This window comes from Mobula birostris, chromosome 17 (assembly GCF_030028105.1).
Source record: "Mobula birostris isolate sMobBir1 chromosome 17, sMobBir1.hap1, whole genome shotgun sequence".
NCBI lineage: Eukaryota > Metazoa > Chordata > Chondrichthyes > Myliobatiformes > Myliobatidae > Mobula > Mobula birostris.
Window position 1 is genome coordinate 27032609 of NC_092386.1, and position 18561 is coordinate 27051169.

Genomic DNA, 18561 nt, shown 5'->3' on the forward strand with positions numbered 1-18561 from the left:
CTCGGCTCATTCAAACCATATTTCACAACAGAACAACAATGACACAAAATAAAGTAGCTTAGTGTTTTTTCTCATTTTCTCTTATAAGATATAAGAACAGAATTAGGCCATTCAGCCCATTGAGTCTGCTCTGTCATTTATTCATGGCTGATCCAATTTTCCTCTCAGCCCCAATCTCCTGCCTTCTCCCTGTATCCCTTCATGCCTTGACCAATCAAGAATCTATCAACCTATGCCTTAAATATACATCAAGACTTGGCCTCCACAGCTACCTGTGTGAAAAGAATTCCACAGACTCATCACGCTGTGGCTAAAGGAATCCTCCTCAGCTTCCTTCTAAAAGGAGGGAATGTTGACTCAGACCATGAAAGGCCTGCGTCGGGCATCTTCATGCCTTACAAGGCGCAAATTGAAAGTCTGTCTGGGGCGCCACTCCTCACACAGACTAGAGCAATGTGTGATTAAGTGCCTTGCTCAAGGACACAAACACACTGCCACAGCTGAGGCTCGAACTAGCAACCTTCAGACCACTAGACAAACGCCTTAACCGTTTGGCCATGTACCCAACACAAAAGGAGTTCTAAAAGTTCTAAAAGATTTATTGATACTCAAGCATTGTTATGCCTAGATAGCAGCTGATAATCCATCATAAGGAGGAGAAATGGGAAGAATAGATAATTTTCTTGCGTTTTAGTGCATCTATTTTCATTGTGTCTTTACATGAAATAATGCATACAATATTGATAACAATAGTCATTAATCCCCCCCTCCCATGCATAAGCAGCAGCAAAGCAGTGACCCCCTCCCCCACCAGCAAAAAAAGCATCGGCGCCCCCAACCAAGCACTTAAGTGTGCGACAAACATCAATAAAGACACAGACTTGCAGTACCCCAAAGACTGCAGGTTCACCTGGTATTTGACATATCACAGGCTCTCTCTCTGTCCCTAATAAGGGAGAAAGAGATGTCTCTGTTTCACAGCGACTGGGGAGACATAACAAACAACTCGCTGATTTACGATGTTAAAAGTCTGTTGCATCGCTTTTTTTGAGCTCTGTGCCCAAAGAACTCGGGTCTCTGGGCACACAGCCAGCAGCCATCTTCCGTCTCCTACGACACACCGGTTTCCTGCAGAGGCACCGACCTCGAGTCCACCCGCCTCCAGAGCCACGAGATCCCAGAACCCTGAAGGCACGCTATTCTTCATGCTGAGTCCTTGGTATATCAAATAGCAGCCAGTTGTGCGGCCTTGAGAGCAGATCCCATTCCCGCAAAGAACCAAAGTCAGCGTGCAACTCCAGGCCAGGGTCTAAACTGAAAGGGGCCCCAATCTGAAAAGCAACACTCACAACATGCTGGAGGAACTCAGCAGTTCGGGCAGCATCCATGGAAATGATTAGTCAACATTGAGGATTCTGGCCCGAAACGCTGACTGATCGCTTCCACGGATGCTGCCCGACCTGCTGAGTTCCTCCAGCGTGTTGTCAGTGTTGCTTTGACCCCAGCATCTGCAGAGTATTTTGTGCCCAATCTGAAAAGTTAGCTTGGTTTCTCTCCCCACAGATATGGTGTGACCTTCTGAACACCCAATATTTTCTGTTTTCTTTTAAGTTTCTTGTATTAGTTTCCTTACCTTTTTAACATGACTGGTACCATCATATTAAATTGCTTTTGTTGCCTTTATAGTGTTTTTAAATCCTTCCTCATGTGTGGTGCCCAGTGTTTGGGCACAATACATCTCCTAGGGCCTAACTAGTGTAAAGGTTAACTTTCGTCCTGTAATATTATATTCCCTTTTTAATATAGGCAAGTATTCTTTGAACATTGTTTTTAAATCCTTGATTTTCCCTCTTGCTTTTAAAGCTTCGTGTACACACACTGTTTTCACTCTCCTCCAATGTCTTAAATTACAAAATTTATTCTCAAAGTTCAAAGTACCTTTATTATCAAAGTATATACAGTATAGTATATACAACCTTGAGACTAATCTCCTTGCAGGCAGCCACAAAACAAAGAAACCCAGTAGAAACCATTAAAGAAAAAAGAAGACTGTCAAATACCCAATGTGCAGAAATAAACAAATTGTGCAAAAAAAAGTCTCAATTGCAGACTTTGAAATTATACCTTCATTTATCAAGCCCTGATCATACAGAAGGACAATTACTCCAATACTGTTCTCTTGAGAATATCACTGTATACTGGAAAACATTCCAGAAAATTCAATACTATTCTCTGTTTTCTGTCCTTTAGCCAATTTTGTATTAATGTTGCAACAGTCCCTTTTGCCTCATTGTGTGGTCAAATGCCCATGGAGGTCAAAATGCACAATGTGACTCATAGTACTCTTAGCAAATCTTTCTAGTACTTTATCGGAGATCTAATGTGGTACCCCTAGTACAATGTGTAACAATGGATTTTTAACTCCCGAAAAGGAATTTGCAATGAAGAAATGTAACTGTGAGTCATAAGTGATAACTATTTATCTGGACATTTTTTGATCAATTTATCTATATTGGGAAGGAAACATACTACTCCAATAAACATTTGTCAACAAAGAAAATTCATTTTGTTACATTGAAATAGAGTCATAAATTATACTGTACTGAAACAGGCCCTTCAGCCAAAATGCATACTGTAGCAATTCACCTTATCTATACCAATCATAAATTTTTCAACCTCTACAAGTTAACTTCTTGTCTACCTACCCTCGAGGGAAAAATATGCTAGCCTATCCAACCTCTCATTATAACTCAAGCCCAACAGTCCCAGTAACATCCTCGTAAATCTTTTCTGCACTCTTTCCTGTTTAAAGGCTTGATTTTATTTCAGTAACTTTCCATTAGATTTGTAAACAGTCAAGAGTATTAACAACATTCTGCATCTTTAACCGTACTTTTGCATTAACAGGTTCATATTTCTTGATGTTAGTAATACCACTTTTAATAAGCAGGTATTTCTCTTTAGATGCTAATAGGCAGCTGTAGTGAAAATGGGTCTTCCACCACAATAAATTGATAGAAGAATTTTTAGAACTTCAAGATGTAAAACAATTGTACCAATGTTTCTAATAGATATCTTTCTTCACTTAACTTGCCACCGTCTGATTGTCCAACATTTCACTTAAGAGCTACTTTAGAGACTCAGATTTACTTCTGACTCTTCAAGATGGCAGTCTGGCCCAGAATGAAATGAGATTTGCCACTCTGGAGGGTAAATGTTACGTGTCTGAGGACAAATGAAACTGTTTCTACTTAAGAGGGAAAAAGGAAGAATATCTGCAATATAAATCTTCAGAAAATATATTTCAAATACTGATAAGAACATTATCTTCTTTTATTATTCCTTCCAGATTGTCATAAGATATTTTCTATTACCATGGCAATCTTATTTCCTTTCTTTATCTCTAGTAGAGATGGAAATACAATTTGCAGATCATTTTAAGTACAAGAGTCAGAACAACATCTTTCAAATTTCAAGTGTTGATGGAACTGCCAATTTATTTGTGCCATCTTACATTACAAGATTGTTTCCTATGGCAACAGCACAGCTGATATCCTGCAGTATAGGTGATCTAACGTGTTGCGTTGAAGGCAGCAGTATTCTTCTCCTACATGGCCTATCTTCCTGCCACTGACCAAAAATGCGAGCAGTGATTGATGCCATCGGTAAATTAATTTCCTGTTGCAATGTTAGCTTCACTAGCCTGTACAGAGCCTGACAATAGAGGAAGTTCAGTGGCCAGAAGGAGAAGGCGGAAATGCCGACTGCAGTAGCTGCATGTACCGCCTCAGAGAAAACGGAGCTGAGAAGTGTACAGTATTGTGCCGCTGCTTCAAAAGTTCAAAGTAAGTTTATTATCAAAGTACATATATGTCACCAGATACAACTCTAAGGTTCATTTTCTTATGGGCATACACAGTAAGTCCAAGAAACAGAGTAGAATCAATGAAAACTGCACCCAACAGCATGGCAAACAACCAATGTGCAAAGGACAACAAGCTGAGCAAATACAAAAGAAAAAAAATAATAGCAATAAAAATCGAGAACATGAAACGAAGAGTCCTTGAAAGTGAGTCCTTAGGTTGTGGGGACAGTTCAGGAATGGGGCAAGCGAAGTTGAGTGAAGTTACCCCTTTGATTCAAGAGTCTGATGGTTCCTGAATCTGGTGGCATAGACCCTGAAGCTCCTGTACCTTCTTCCTGATGGAGCAGAAGAGAGCATGGTGAGGATCACTGATGGTGGATCAGCTTCCATGTGACAGTGGATCTTAATCCTCTTTCCACGAGCTTGATATATTCAACAAAATAAATTACTGAAAAATACATTGGTATTTGCTGAACTGAATGCAGCACGGAGCACAATGGAGGATTGAATGGCCTTTGTTGCCCCATTGAATACTCTGCCAATGGTCGTTTGGTTATATGTCTACTGTATATATGTGGTGTTCAATGCCTGTAACATGTCCATTTTAAAACGACCATTATGAATAGTTACTCATGACCTCTGCTCTTGTAACATGATTGGAAATGAAGTACCGCTGAAGGGTCTCAGCCTGTAACGTCGACTGTTTATTCCCATCCATTGATGCTGCCTTACTCACGGAGCTCCTGCAGCACTTTGTGTGTCCTGCTGTAGACTCCCAGCATCTGCAGTAGCTCTTGTGTCAATGATTAAAGACTTTGACGGGATGCCACATTAATAATGATGCCCTTAGGACAATAATCACCATGTGTTTGTGCTTTTCAGGAGATAATAAAACAAAATTGGTAAAAGGCAGTAAGCTAGTGATTATAGGTTTGGAATGTGCATTCTCAAACTAATTATCAATGGGGATATACTGTATATGTAACAATTTGGTGAACTGCCTTACAGTATCAGGTTACTTTTATAGGATCCATACCATTAGAAGGCAACTGCAGAACTTTTAAGCAAGAATTCCTGAACTTTCCTGCAATCATTTCTCCCTACCAGCTCTGTGAGATCACATTTTAGTCGAATGATTCAGCTCTCTGCTCAATCCAAATTAACTTCGTGTTGGACAACATGGTCTGCTCCATCAAGTGTCCTGATGAAGGGTCTTGGACTGAAATCTCAATTGTTTATTGCCCTCCATAGATGCTACCTAACTTGCTGAGTTCCAAAATAATTTTCTGCCTGTCTATTGAACATTATGCTTGGTGTGGGATTACAGGATTGCCTCAATATTGCAATCTTGTCTGAGATTGTGGAATCTCACCCACATTACAATCTTAGTGTGAGTTCATGGATTCACACCCACATTGCAAACATGGTTGGGATCAGGAAATTATCTTCACATTGTGAATACAGAGCAGGATCTCAGGTTCACTTTTGTGTTACAGGTAAATTGGGGGGAAATCACAAGAGTAATTCCACATTCCCAACATTGGTGTGATCACCTCCAAGTTGTGAATCAAGAAACAGCCTTATTACAAAAGGATGGGATACAGGATCACTTTACATTCCAATCAGCTTCCATAATGATTTGTACATACTAGAATTCTATTTTTCCAAACAAGTAATTTCAAGTTAACAAATTTCATGACACATGCCAATGATAGTAAACTTGATTCTGACTCTGTATCCTTTTCTGATAGACCCTTGCATCATTGTTTATGATTTTACATCTTGTTGCTTAAAGCAAGACTTTGTTAGTTCAGTTCTAAATATTTCCAGCTCTCTGCAGTCGAAGGAATAAATTTTCTTTTTAACCTACTTTCTGTTCTCAGTGCCTTTGCCAGCAGAACTGCCACCTTGCTAGGGACTATTTCAAAGTGATGGCACATTTCCATAGCCAATAATTTAGCGTGTGAGTCTAGACCATGAATACTAACAAGAAAAAAATTATCGCCAATTTCTCTTTTACTTTTTTGGTTGATGGATAAATATACCTCAAGCAAGAGTTTCAGAGTAATGGACCAGATTGCCTCCACCTAACCCATGGCATACATTTTCATCTTCGCCGTCTTTGATCTCACGTCCACTCTACAGCTAGAGTTTGACCAACGAGTCAAGAATCGGCATTCAGTTGTTGGTATTAGTTACTAATTCAGGGATCCATTTAAATAGAGGAGGCCAATAGAGGTGGTAATTAGAAACTGAAGAACTCCAGTAGGCAGAAATTTTCAATTAAAGAGCAGAGGAGAGTGGGATGGTTGAAATAACTTGTGAGCTGCTCTGAGACTCTCAAAGGATAACATGGTTGAGTATTTGGAGAGAATTCTCTGTTATATGTTTATATATGTATTGTAGAGTCATATACTTGTGTAGACCAGAAACAGGCCCTTCAGCCCACGATATCTATGCTGACCATACATTTGCCTGCATTAGAAATATATCCGTGAATTATCTAATTGCCTCTTAAATGTAGAAATTGTGACATATTCTACCACCTCCTCTGGCAAAGTTTCCGGATATCAGCCATTCTCTGTGTGAAAGCCTACCTCTCAGATCCTGTTTAAAACTCGAAACTACCTCTCACTTTAAAACTACACCCTCTTGTTTTTGATACCCCTACCATGAGACAATACCCCCACCACTGGAAAATGGCACTTTAAGACTTCACTTGTCTACCACTCTTTAAGCAGTAATCCAAAATAGTGGTTTCTTTGACAAGTTCTGCTCCTAAAGGCAAAAAAAAGGACACAGTGGTTGATTATCTCACCATTCACACTGTAAAGAAATTTCAATCTGTATTGTTGGATTACTGCCCAGCCAGTATGGATGAAAATCCGCACCTATGGGAGATGTTTAGGGGAGAAGTCAGAGGTAGGTTTTTTTTAATGAAGCACAGAGCGTGTTGAATGCCTGGAACACACTGTCAGGGGTGCTGGTTCGGGCTGATGAATTAGTGGCTGATGCACTGAAGGCGCTTAGATGAAAGAAAAATGGAAGGTTATGGGCTGTGTGGGAGGAAAGGTTTAGACTGATCTCAGCGCAGAACTGATTCCACAACCTGTAGACTCACTTTCAAGAACTCTACAACTCATGCTCTCAATACTATTCATACGTTTTTCTTTTTGATTTGCACAGTTTGTCATCTTTTGCACGACGGTAGTTTATCCGCCTTTGTGTGTAGTTTTTTAAAGTATTGATTCTATTGTGTTTCTTTGTATCTATCGTGAATGCCTCCAAGAACATGAATCTCAGGGCAGTATATGGTAACCTAAAGGTACTTTGATAGTAAGTTTAGTTTGAACTTTGAGTAATCTAAAAGCTCAACACAACCCCATGGTCGAAAGGGCCCATACTCTGCTGTATGTTTTATGTTCTACATTCTATATTCTATGTTCGATGTTCTGAGGGCAGCGAGCGACTGTAACACTGCTTCTATTTCCCCTGAGATTAATTCTAGCAGAGATTAAACCCAGGTTGGTGTGGTTTAGAGAGTTGTCGAACTAGCTCCCGTGAGAGTGGAGATGGACACCTTCAATTAACGGTGTAGGAGAGCATGAGAGGTAAGGATCACAGCTGGATTGCTCAGAGACTCTCACAGGATGACGCGCTTGCATATTTGCAGACACTTGCTTTTAAATCAATGGACTACAAAGAGCAGATCACTGTGTGTGTAACCAGAACAGGAAACCAAAATATTACCTCCAATTCTTGCTGCAAAACTGCCCACTGAATTTGTCATGTTGTGACGGGATTTCTGAATGCTTTTCTCTGCAGTGACGTATTGCTAAGTTTCGTTTTTGTGCTGTGCTAATCTCTGAAGAACTAATGTTACCTTAGCACATTCGTACATGGTGATGCTTGGCATCATAGGTCCCATCACTCAGCAGCAGCAGAAATGTTAGGCCTGTTAGTCATTCAACCAGCATTTCCTGAAATCAATTGCTATTTGAAATAAATGCCTAGTGTTGCCACATCAAGGAATCCATGAGCATTAAACATTGTGCCACAGTTCCCAGTCCTTTTGCTGAAACAAGATATTTCATAGAACGTAATCCATAAATACAGTATTACACATAACATAAAATACAGGTACTTCATTTTTCCTCATGAATATATTTTATCTATAATGAGCTAATGAATAAAATATGTTTTTGCAAGCCATCGTGCTCTTTGATGTGCATTTGAATACGAACTCCTCCCTGGCATTCTGCTACCACTTCCCAAAGTGCTGCTGGCCATAAATCTGCTCCCACAGGTCCTGTAAATCCTCCTGCAGTGCTTCTCCTTGCTGCCATGTTTCTCGGAGTATGTACCTTCCTCCCACAGTGCTTCTTCCTGCCATCTGGCTGGTGGTCTCAAACCACTGAGAGGTCTGCATTTAAGGTCCCTGGTGGATCCTGGCCAACTTTCTGACCTCTCCCCTGGCTGGAGCTACCTCTCTGCTTCAGCAGCAGATGCTCCTTTCACTGCATGAATCTCTCATCTGGGACGGAAATTAGTTTGCGATTCCCACTAACCGAGGATAGCAAAATGATAATTGTTGGAAGAGAATAAAGGTGAGTTTGGATTCAGATTCAACAACTAATTGAGTTAAATCAGATCTTAAAGTCTGTGTAACAAATTCTTCAATTACACATGATTTTGATCTTATAACATAAAGGCAGAGCGATAAAAACAGTAAGAAATTACATATAATACTGTTATAACATACTAAAAACTGCAGTTTGTTCAGTGAAGAGATTACCACAGTTCTATTAAGAGGGAGACCTGGGATTTAGACTTAATGATGATAAAAAATGGTGATATAATTTCAGGAAAGGATGGTGGGTGAATTAGACAGGAACCTATGCATTGGAGTCCCCTATGCCTGCTCTCCTTGTTCTTAGTAGTAAAGCAAACCATAAACAAGAGAAAATCTGCAGATGCTGGAAATCTGAGTAAGACACACAAAGAGGAACTCAGCAGTCCAGGCAGCATCTATGGAAAAAAGTACAGTCGACATTTCGGTCCTGCCAAAGGGTTTCCGTCCAAAATGTTGACTGTACTTTCTGCCTGGCCTGTGTAGTTCCTCCTGTATTTAGTGTGCAGTGCTTTTAGTGGTAGATTTGTGGATTTGGGAGTTGTTTCTGGAGAGGCTTGCAGAAGGAACTCAGTTGCAATTTACAGCCGGTTTTCAAGGCAGCCTTTCAATGCCAATAGTCGAGGGAATTAATGTTTAAATTTGTGGATGGAATAAGCACCAAAAGGACTGCTTTGGCCTTGGTGACTGAAGCATCTTGCATTGATGCAGCTGCACCCATCGTGGTGTTCTGTAGGTGCAAAAAAGGCAAGACGAGAGTCGCATTTGGTGCAAACATTGCCTGCTGCGTATCAGTCCATGCCTGAATGTTATCTATTTGAATCAGAATCTGGTTTATTATCACTGTCTTATATGATGAGATTTTTAAAAAATTTTGCAGCAGCAGTACAAAGACATAAAAGTGCAATAGAAATAAACAGAGAGGAGCAAGGGAATAACAAGATTTCCATAGGCTATTAGATATTAAGACATAGGAGCAGGATTAAGTCATTTAGTTTATCAAGTCTGCTCCATCATTTGCTCATGGCTGATTTATTTTCCCTCTCAACCCTATTCTCCTACCTTCTCCCTGTGACCTTTGACACTCTTACTAATCAAGATCCCTTGGATCATTTATGGTTTCATGGATCATCCATAATCCATTAAGTTATTGATTAGGAATATATCGTAGTATTATATCATGCTCCATCTGATGTTGAAGCTGAAATATTTAGTTCAAGGATGAAAGGGTAATGCCTCTGATAGTTTGTGGATAGAGCCACTGATCATTGTGACATAAGATTTGACAGGGGAGTGGGTTGGCCGACCTTAGCATTTGTGGTATTGCCACCAGCTTCAGAGGCCATGGACAAAACAAAGTCAATCAGACAGAATCCTTTGCAGGAAATAGTCAAAGGATGGCTGTTGCTATAGAACTGAACCCATGACTATGCAGAGCTGTGAACGTCAGTAACAGAACAGCTTCATTTCAGGAACCTCCCTTTGGAATGAGCAGTAGCTTTAAAATCCATGCAATCTAGGATATTTAGCGGAAGAATTTCAACATAGTTGCGCGTTGCATTCCGGAATAAAAATGACATAGTGGGGGTGAGCGGGGGTTGGAATCAGAATTAGGAACCTATTTTTCATGCTCAGACTCATTGGAAGTGTGCATATTGGAAGCTGCCAAATTCTAAGTCTGCAACATTTCTACAAAAAGCAATTATTAGTGTCTACGCATTCTTCCTGGTTGGTAGTGGCAACTGTGAATTCAATTCTAAGGACTTCAAAGGAAAGGAATTGTAAAAATGAACTCTTTGTACATTGCTAAAATTGGAGTCTTGCTGCCAGTTGTCAGTTCTCAACCGAAGTTAGATTTTAAGTAGGCAGAACCTGCAATAATCTTCTCTTCATTCTTAACTGCACCATTTCAAGCCCAGTATCAATATTGGGTAAAATTCCAAAAACACCAATCAGTGATTCAGACTTTTGATATTTTGAATATTTCCTAATCTACAGAATCAAGCTATCTGGCTAATATTTGCATCTCATCTGTTTACTTTAAGACAAGGCTGCATGGCCAGTCTGTTCACCTCCCATTATTTACTTTGTGCCAATATATAAGAATATAATTATTAGGAACAAGAATTGGTCAATTGGCACAAGCCTGCTCTGCCATTCACCAAGGCTGGTCTTCCACCTCAATGCCATTTTCTTGCTCATTCCTACATTCCCTATTGGAACATTTCAATATTCAGGAATCCATTGATATCTGTTTTGAATACAATCAATAATTGCATCCTGCCAGAGCCCTCTGAAGTAGAGAATTTAAAAGACTCACCATCCTCCTGATTAAATTTGTCTAACCTTTAATGACTTATCCCCTATTTTGAGATATGACTATTAGTTCTAGACTCCTCGCCAGAGGAAATAACCCCCTGAATCTGTTGGACCTTCAGTGTGTTTTGTCAGTCTCTTTGGGGTAACCTCACATACTTCTAAATTCTAAGGTATAAAGAATTAATCCCATTTCTGTGATAAGCATGCACAATCAATCAGGTGTGAAACTTTCAATAGAGCAAGTACATCCTGTTTTAAGTAGGGAACCATATTTGTACACAATAATCTTGATATGGTCTCAGCCATGCCCTGACTTCTTTACTCCTGCACTCAATTATATTCTTGTTGTTTCTTCAGTGGAATGGAGTGGTCGCTTACAACTCCATAATTTTCCAGCCTGTCACTATATAAAATACATTTGGTATTTCTAACTTTCCTTCTAAAATGGACAAATTCAAAAATTTCCACATTATATTTCAGCCGATATTGTCCACTGACACCTAGTATATCTACAGTTTTTTTATTGTGTCGCACCAAACAGTCAGCCATTCTTGTCTGGCACGTGGTGTCAGGATTGGTCTCCTTTCGGATTAACCGAGACACGATATGAACGTTCCTGACTTGACCCTTTTTTTTTTACGAGGTAGAGTGGCTAGCTCGACGCTCAATCCGGCACGGATGGAAAGCATGCTCGGGGGGTGGCACGACTTGGATTCAAACTCGGGAGCCTTCGCTCCGGAGTCTGGCACTGATGCCAAGACTTATCTACAGTAAGTCTTGCTGAAACCTTTTTTTTTGCATTCTCCCAACTACTCACATTTCCCACTTAATTACTCATCATCAACAAACTTAAAATCGAGCTCTTGAACCAGATCATTAATTTAGATTGGGAATAATCGGGGCCCATGATCAGTCTTGCACCCTACTGATCACAGCCTCTCAATCAGGTGGTGATTAGTATTTGTTATCAGTATTATCAATAGTTATTTATTTCTATTCATTGCTTTCCATCTGTTAAACAACTCACCAATAAATAGCATGAAATATGTTTCTTCCACAAATGCCATCCAATGATAAAATGCTTTGAGTTTGACAGTGCTTTTAGAATTGATGTGATTAGGTGCGAGACTATTTATTCAGATGGCCACCACAACCTGACACAGTGTTCACTGGGAAGGATTCTAAAGGCCTATTCTTTGAAAGAGCTTTGCATCATAAGCAATAGCTTCTGAATTTTTGTATTTAACTTCTCTTATGCAAATTCCAAAAGTTGCTTCTGGTTTCATCGTGCAATAAGAGTGAGTAATCTACTTCATCATGTTTACAGCCATGAAATGTGGGCCAATGAGTAAAGATTTCACTTTTGAGCAATTCTTTTTCTCATGCTATTGTAACATACTGATTTAATTCAGTCTTGCAGCAATGATGGTGTGGGTTCACCTTAAATTGAGGAGTATATCTCGAGATTTCCAAGATGCGCTTCACTACGTATCTTCAGCTGCATGACTTTGCCAATGTAAACTATTTCATCAAATACAAAAGTAAATGTTTCAAAGAAAGAGCAAAAACAGAAAGTTTCTAATTGTGGGGTCTTACAAGTGTTATGTTGTTTCTTTAAAAGTTAAAGGATTAGCTTGCCATTTCCTGTTAGTACCAGGTGCCCTAAGCCTTTCCTCCCATATTATCCCCCAGATACCATCACTGAGATTAGCTGAGCACCTACACCTCCTTCCTTTCCTCTTTCCCCTCATCACACACACATTTTCCATGAACAGTGCATGCTGGGACCCCTGTCATGCCAAAAGAATATTGAATATAACCAATGTTTCAATATGACCTGTATTTTTAATGTCATTATCCTTCAAGCTGTCTCGTGAGAACTTTAACAGATTCACTCACTTTTATTCAATAGAGAGAGACATCAGAAGAAATGCAAAAAAATAACAGAACTTGTTCTAATGGCCAGAAACACCATGTCTGTTGTATGTATTACTGAACAGCATAAAGCTGATCTCCTTTTCCTTTCATTGATTTTATTCAGAAATGCACTGCAATCATTACCAACTAAATCCAACTTCTTGTGTAGGACAAAACACACCAATTTTCCAATAAAGTCAAAAAACCTGCAAGTTAAAGTATTCCAAATTTACAAATAATTATTATAAACATCAAATCTTTGTGTTAATATGTTAATCAGCAGCATATGTCACCATTGACAAACAAATTGTTAACTATGCATCTGTTTTAGAAATTATAATTTTAAAAGGGAATTGTGAAAATATTTTTTCTGTCTGTTGTCCTTAATCCTCAGAGTAAATCTTCGGTTCTTTGCTTATTTAATCAAACCTTTTAGAATATGAAGTTAAATTGACATGTGAATTCTGGATGACTTTTTCCTCAGAATCCACCACAACAGATCAAGTACAGTACTTCATTTCACTGCAAATGTTGTTGCTTCATCTCTGGAAAGAAATCCCTATTTTTGTGTTGCTTTTGAGATGAATGGATCCGTAAAAAAAATAATTTCCTCAAAAATCAGGGAAAAAAAATTCAGGCTTTGTTAGAGAGTACACAGAGAGTTTATTGCCCTTTGAGATTGCCTTTCCTGCTCTTGTCTCGTGTCTCCGGTTGAATACTTTGGCTTAAGGTTAGAATGTTGTCAGCCACCCAACATTAATAATCAAAGAGAAATGTAACTATAACCAAGTGTTACAGTGGAAAAAAATAAAGCTCAACTCTGTGCTTGTTGTTTACAAACAGTAGATTCCCCAGTGAAACCACTCAGCAAAAAAAACCTCTCATAAATAGTGTTAACTCCTCTATAGAGTTCTTGCTGTGTGGGCAACTATTAAATTATTTGTTGTGTATGTGCTAGCCAAGGTATTCCAGTAGATTAGTAAGTAAGTATTTGAACAAGGCAAAACATTCTTCTTTTAATTTCCCTCTGCACTCATAATTCTAAAATCTATAATTTATATAAAATTCAAGGAGTGACCAGAAAAGTATCAATTAATCAATAAAATTACACAAGCAATATATTAAGCTATACACTCAGTGGCCACTTTATTGGGTACACCTGTATACCTGCTTGTTAAGGCAAATATCTAATCAGCCAGTCAACTACTCAGTGTATAAAAGCATGCAGGCGTGGTCAAGAGGTTCATTTTTGTTGTTCTGACCGAATATCAAACTGGAAAAGAATTGTGTTCTAAGTGACTTATTGTAGAATGATTGTTGGTTCCAAACGGGGTTGTCTGAGTAACTTAGAAGCTGCTGATCTCCTGTGATGTTCATGCACAACAGTCTCTGTAAACTCACAGAGAACAGTGCAAAAAAAACCCAAAAGAATCCAATGACCTGCAGTTCTGTAGATGAAACACCTTGTTAATGAGAGAGGTCAGAGGAGAATGCCCAGATGTTTTCAAGCTGACAGGAAGGTGACAGTAACTCAAATAACTATGCAGAAGAGCATTTTTGAGTGTATGACATGCTGAACCTTGAAGTGGATGAGCCACAGCCGCAGAAGACTACAAGCAAACACTCGGTGGCCACTTCATTAGGTACAGGAGGTATCTAATAAACTGGTGATCAAGTGTATATTCTGTTACTGTCTGATATATTACAATGCACTTACAGGAAAGACTGATGCTGAGGTGGAAGAGTTAAAATTACCACCCCAGTGTGCTCACACACACCCTAACACAAACAATGGATGTTCACCAGATAAAAGGACAAGGAAGTCTTTTCAATTTGCTTTAGAACGTGTCTCCAGAAAACATTCATTCTGACCTGCCCATCAATAATTTAGGCCACAATGTTTTACAGTGGAGTGAAATTCTTCTGCATGAACCTAAACTAAATCAAAAATTAACTTTTACTGCTCCCTGAGTTTCAATTCTTGCCCAGTGCTATTCTTATACCAGGGTTCTGCCGGAATAAATTCTTGCATGTTGTAGAGAGCCAGAACAAAACCAGTTCCAGCAACTGGGAAAACTTGCTGGCTATCAGATCTGTCAAAAATATGTTTCTAAGTATCTTTCACATACAAAATTAAAATCAAATTAGTAAAATATTGACACTTATTTCCATTAAAGATGAAACTTAAACGTGTTTAAAACAATGGTTTCCAACCTGGGGAATTCAATTGCTTAATTGTATTGGTCCATGGCATAAGGAAGGGTTTGGGAACCCCTGATTTAAAACATTTAAGAATGCTTAAAAAAGAATTATTTAAAACATTTAACAAAAGTCAGTTAATTAAAAGAAAATCAAACATGAGAAATTCTGCAGATGCTAGAAATCCGAAGCAGCACACACAAAATGCTGGAGGAACTCAGCAGGTCAGGCAGCATCTAGGTAAATGAGTAAGTAGTTGATATTTTGGAGTGAGATCCTTTTTCAGGACTGGAAAGGAAGGGGGAAGAGATATGCTGTTGCTTACCCTGGTCCCTCAGAGCCAGTCAGATCAATGGAGGTATTACCAAGGTTATTCCAGATGCAGATTTTGTGGATGAATGACATATCTCCACAAAGCTTGGCCCATTATGTTTTCTTCCATCATTTTGGACAGTAGATAGTTTAATCAGGATGTGTAAAGACAAATCTACTGACTTTGGAGCTAATTTCCTTTCCATTAGTTTATTACTTGCTCTTCTTTCATAATATATTACAAATTATTGCTGTGAATTTATCTTTTTAAACTATCTACTGTGCTGTAGAACTTTATAAAACTGCAATCAGTCACCCACCAACAAGACCTGAGGAGACTAACACCTTCCTCATCCTTCAAATGTCTGATACTTGAAACCAGACACCTCTCCTCAACAAACAATTGTTAATAATTCTTCCCCCCCCCCCCAACCTCAGCCAATCACAGATGCTGCTTGACCTGCTGCAACTTTGTCGCTACTCTCTTCATGGTTCAAAGGTTCATTTATTATCAAAGTATACAATTCTGAAATTCTTCCTCTCCAGATAGCCACGAAACCAAGAAAGTCAAGAATGGCAGCATGATCATTAACCCCCATATCTCCCTCCCCGCACAAAAAAGATCTAGATCCTAGCATTCGCAGTCTCTTGCATCTACACATTTCTCTTCTACATAGCACTTCCAGGGCTTGAATGTTGTGCTTTGTGTTTTGAGGAGGAAAGCTGTTGACTTGTGTAGTTTTGACAAGTACTCCTCTCAACTACTAATTGCTCCCATCAAATGACCATATGAAGTCAAAGCATGTATTTAACAATATTCAGTGATCTATTATCTCATCAACCATTTTGCTTTAGCGCAGTCCTCAAATTAAGAGCATGTTGACATTTCCCTATAATGGTTTGACATAATTGTCGTTGTTGGTTTATAAGCCATTTTTCACATTGAATTAAGTGTTTATTCAAACATGAGATCTGCACAGCTGATTGCAATAAGAGAATTCTATGTAATGCTAGCTTATATCGAAATTCACTGAAATCTCTCTGTGTCTATACCTGTTAGTCACGCACAGCAGGACTGCCCATCAGGCAAGCTGGTGGCTTCAATTTCAGGAGAGAAATTACCATCCCACCAGGATATGGTAAATTAGAAAATTCTACTAGTGTTTGCACAGCAGGTCTACCTTGCATATGTGTATGTCTCTCAAACAATTAAGGACAGAATTCGATACTCAAGAATCTTTGGAAGTTCAACGGAAACAAAAGTTTTAACTCTTTTACGTCTAATATTAAACAAATTCATTGTGACCAGTCCTAATGAAAATGTAACTGAAGTCATTTTAGCAGCTCAGTTTTGTCCCAGAGAAAGAAGAATGCAAAGGGCATTTGAGCATCCATAGCTGGGTGTCTCACAGTACCTACTACGTGTATATGTGTCCGTGTTTGAGAGTGTGTGTGAGTGAGTGTGCGGGTGGGGGTGCAGTGATAGTAGGGATGGGGGGTGATTCATTGCAATCATATCTTTGAAACAAATCTTGTTGGCAGAGATTTGAGTTGTCAATCAGATCTTTTATAAATTGCAACACCGAGAATATTTAGCAGGATTTAGCCAACTCTATCACAGTATGCAGCAGGCAATTAAATTAATATTTCCTGAAGCAACATCCTGTGGCTCCAAATGAGATTCTATTATAAATCCTGGGATGCTGCATTCAACTTGGCACATCTGGTCCAAATCAAATATAACCTCCGTATGGATCTGAGCACTTCGGATAATGTTTTCTTCCCACTTCAAGTTCACTTTGAAAGTACAAAATATTTTCAGACTGAGTGCAATGTGGACCATACCCAGAGCACATGAGGGTTTTGGTGGAAAACAAGATAAGGAGTGAGCATAGGTCTAATATTTCTTTCTAAATATTTCTTGCTCTTTTTTTCACCTCATTCCTTGTTCCATTTTGCAAACAAAATTCCTATTTGACACAAGCCTGTCCTATAGTTTTCTTTAAGACTTTGTGATAGTATAACACAATTTACAATGGGTCCAGAGTAGCTACATGGGGTGTCTTTCATAAGCAGCAGACCACTTCAACAGCTATATGACTACATATGTCATATGCCAAAAGCCTAATCTACACCAAAATATTAAACTTAGCAAACACTGGTGAATGCAGAGTGATACTTCACCCCACTAACATTGAATTTTGTAAAAGAAATCAGTCTAAGTGACCAGTTACTCATAATTCTTCCTAATATGTACTGGATATAAAGCTTAACTCTCCCAGAACAACTGGTTTTAAAATGATTATTTTTCTTTGTTGATCTTTCAAATTCTGATTTTAACAAATGTACAATAAATTTTATCTAGAAATACATAAATTCTAATTAATAAAATAGCATACCTTTTATCTGATAGCAAAGTCCTATCGCTGAGCCCAGTTCAACAATGGTCTGCTATCCCAGATAATAAAGAATTGGCATATTAATGACGGGCGGCCATGACCAACCACGTTCTGCAATAAACAAAGGAATTACGCACAGGATGGGTGACAAGTGGTAGGCTCTTCACGCGACCAATGGTTCCATAGGATTTTATGTGCATTCTGCATGTTATAAGAGGAAAATCTGTTGCTATCAGGTGAAATCAGTCATCCTGGAAGCGGAAGCGTGGACTTTGAAGCAGGAAGGGATCTCCCATCCTGCGGATGAATGATTAGGATCAATTCTACATGCAAAAGCTTCCCAAATTGGCCCAGAGTTCTCAATTTAGAAGTTGTGAGAAACAGTTACTGCCTGGCAATGTTATTAATGACGTATTGTTTGAAAAGCAACTATATGTTGTTACAATCAACATGTTAGAAACTTCCATTATAAGGACTGTAACTTCCTGCAACATTCAATGTTTCAATCTATAAAAATAGGCTTGGAGGCAAGGATTTGACTGGCCACCTGGTTTTCTATAATTGTCGGTGATGTGGACAATAAAAGCTATTATGTTTTTCTCGCTAAATATTTATTCCATTTTTAGATTTAATCTATCACACTGCACAGTTCCTGTGAGACCTTCTTTGAGGGTCTTTCTGTAAATTCAAGAGGATTAGAAGATTTTTAGGCTAAATCTTTATCTTCATCATTAGTATGTTCATAGAAGATTTACTTTACAGGATTAACATCTAATAAGACCAATGTCTGTGGCAACCCTGGAAAGCAAATGAAGTGTTGCTAAGCGCGAACACCAAACTCTCATTGGAGAAAGATGTTTTGAACACTTTGAATTGATATACAAGAACTACTGCTGTCAATCATACGTAAATTGTATTCT

The 18561-nt window shown here is 38.8% G+C and overlaps 1 protein-coding gene across 1 annotated transcript in view; it reads right to left on the reverse strand.

The window, feature by feature from the left end:
• sema6a (sema domain, transmembrane domain (TM), and cytoplasmic domain, (semaphorin) 6A) overlaps positions 1-17694 on the reverse strand; it is a 167734-nt gene extending 150040 nt beyond the window's left edge. The window contains exon 1 of the mRNA XM_072281424.1: positions 17642-17694. The gene's annotated coding sequence lies outside the window, so the exon portion shown is untranslated. The remainder of the gene's footprint in view (positions 1-17641) is intronic.
• Between the last annotated feature and the right edge of the window lie 867 nt (positions 17695-18561).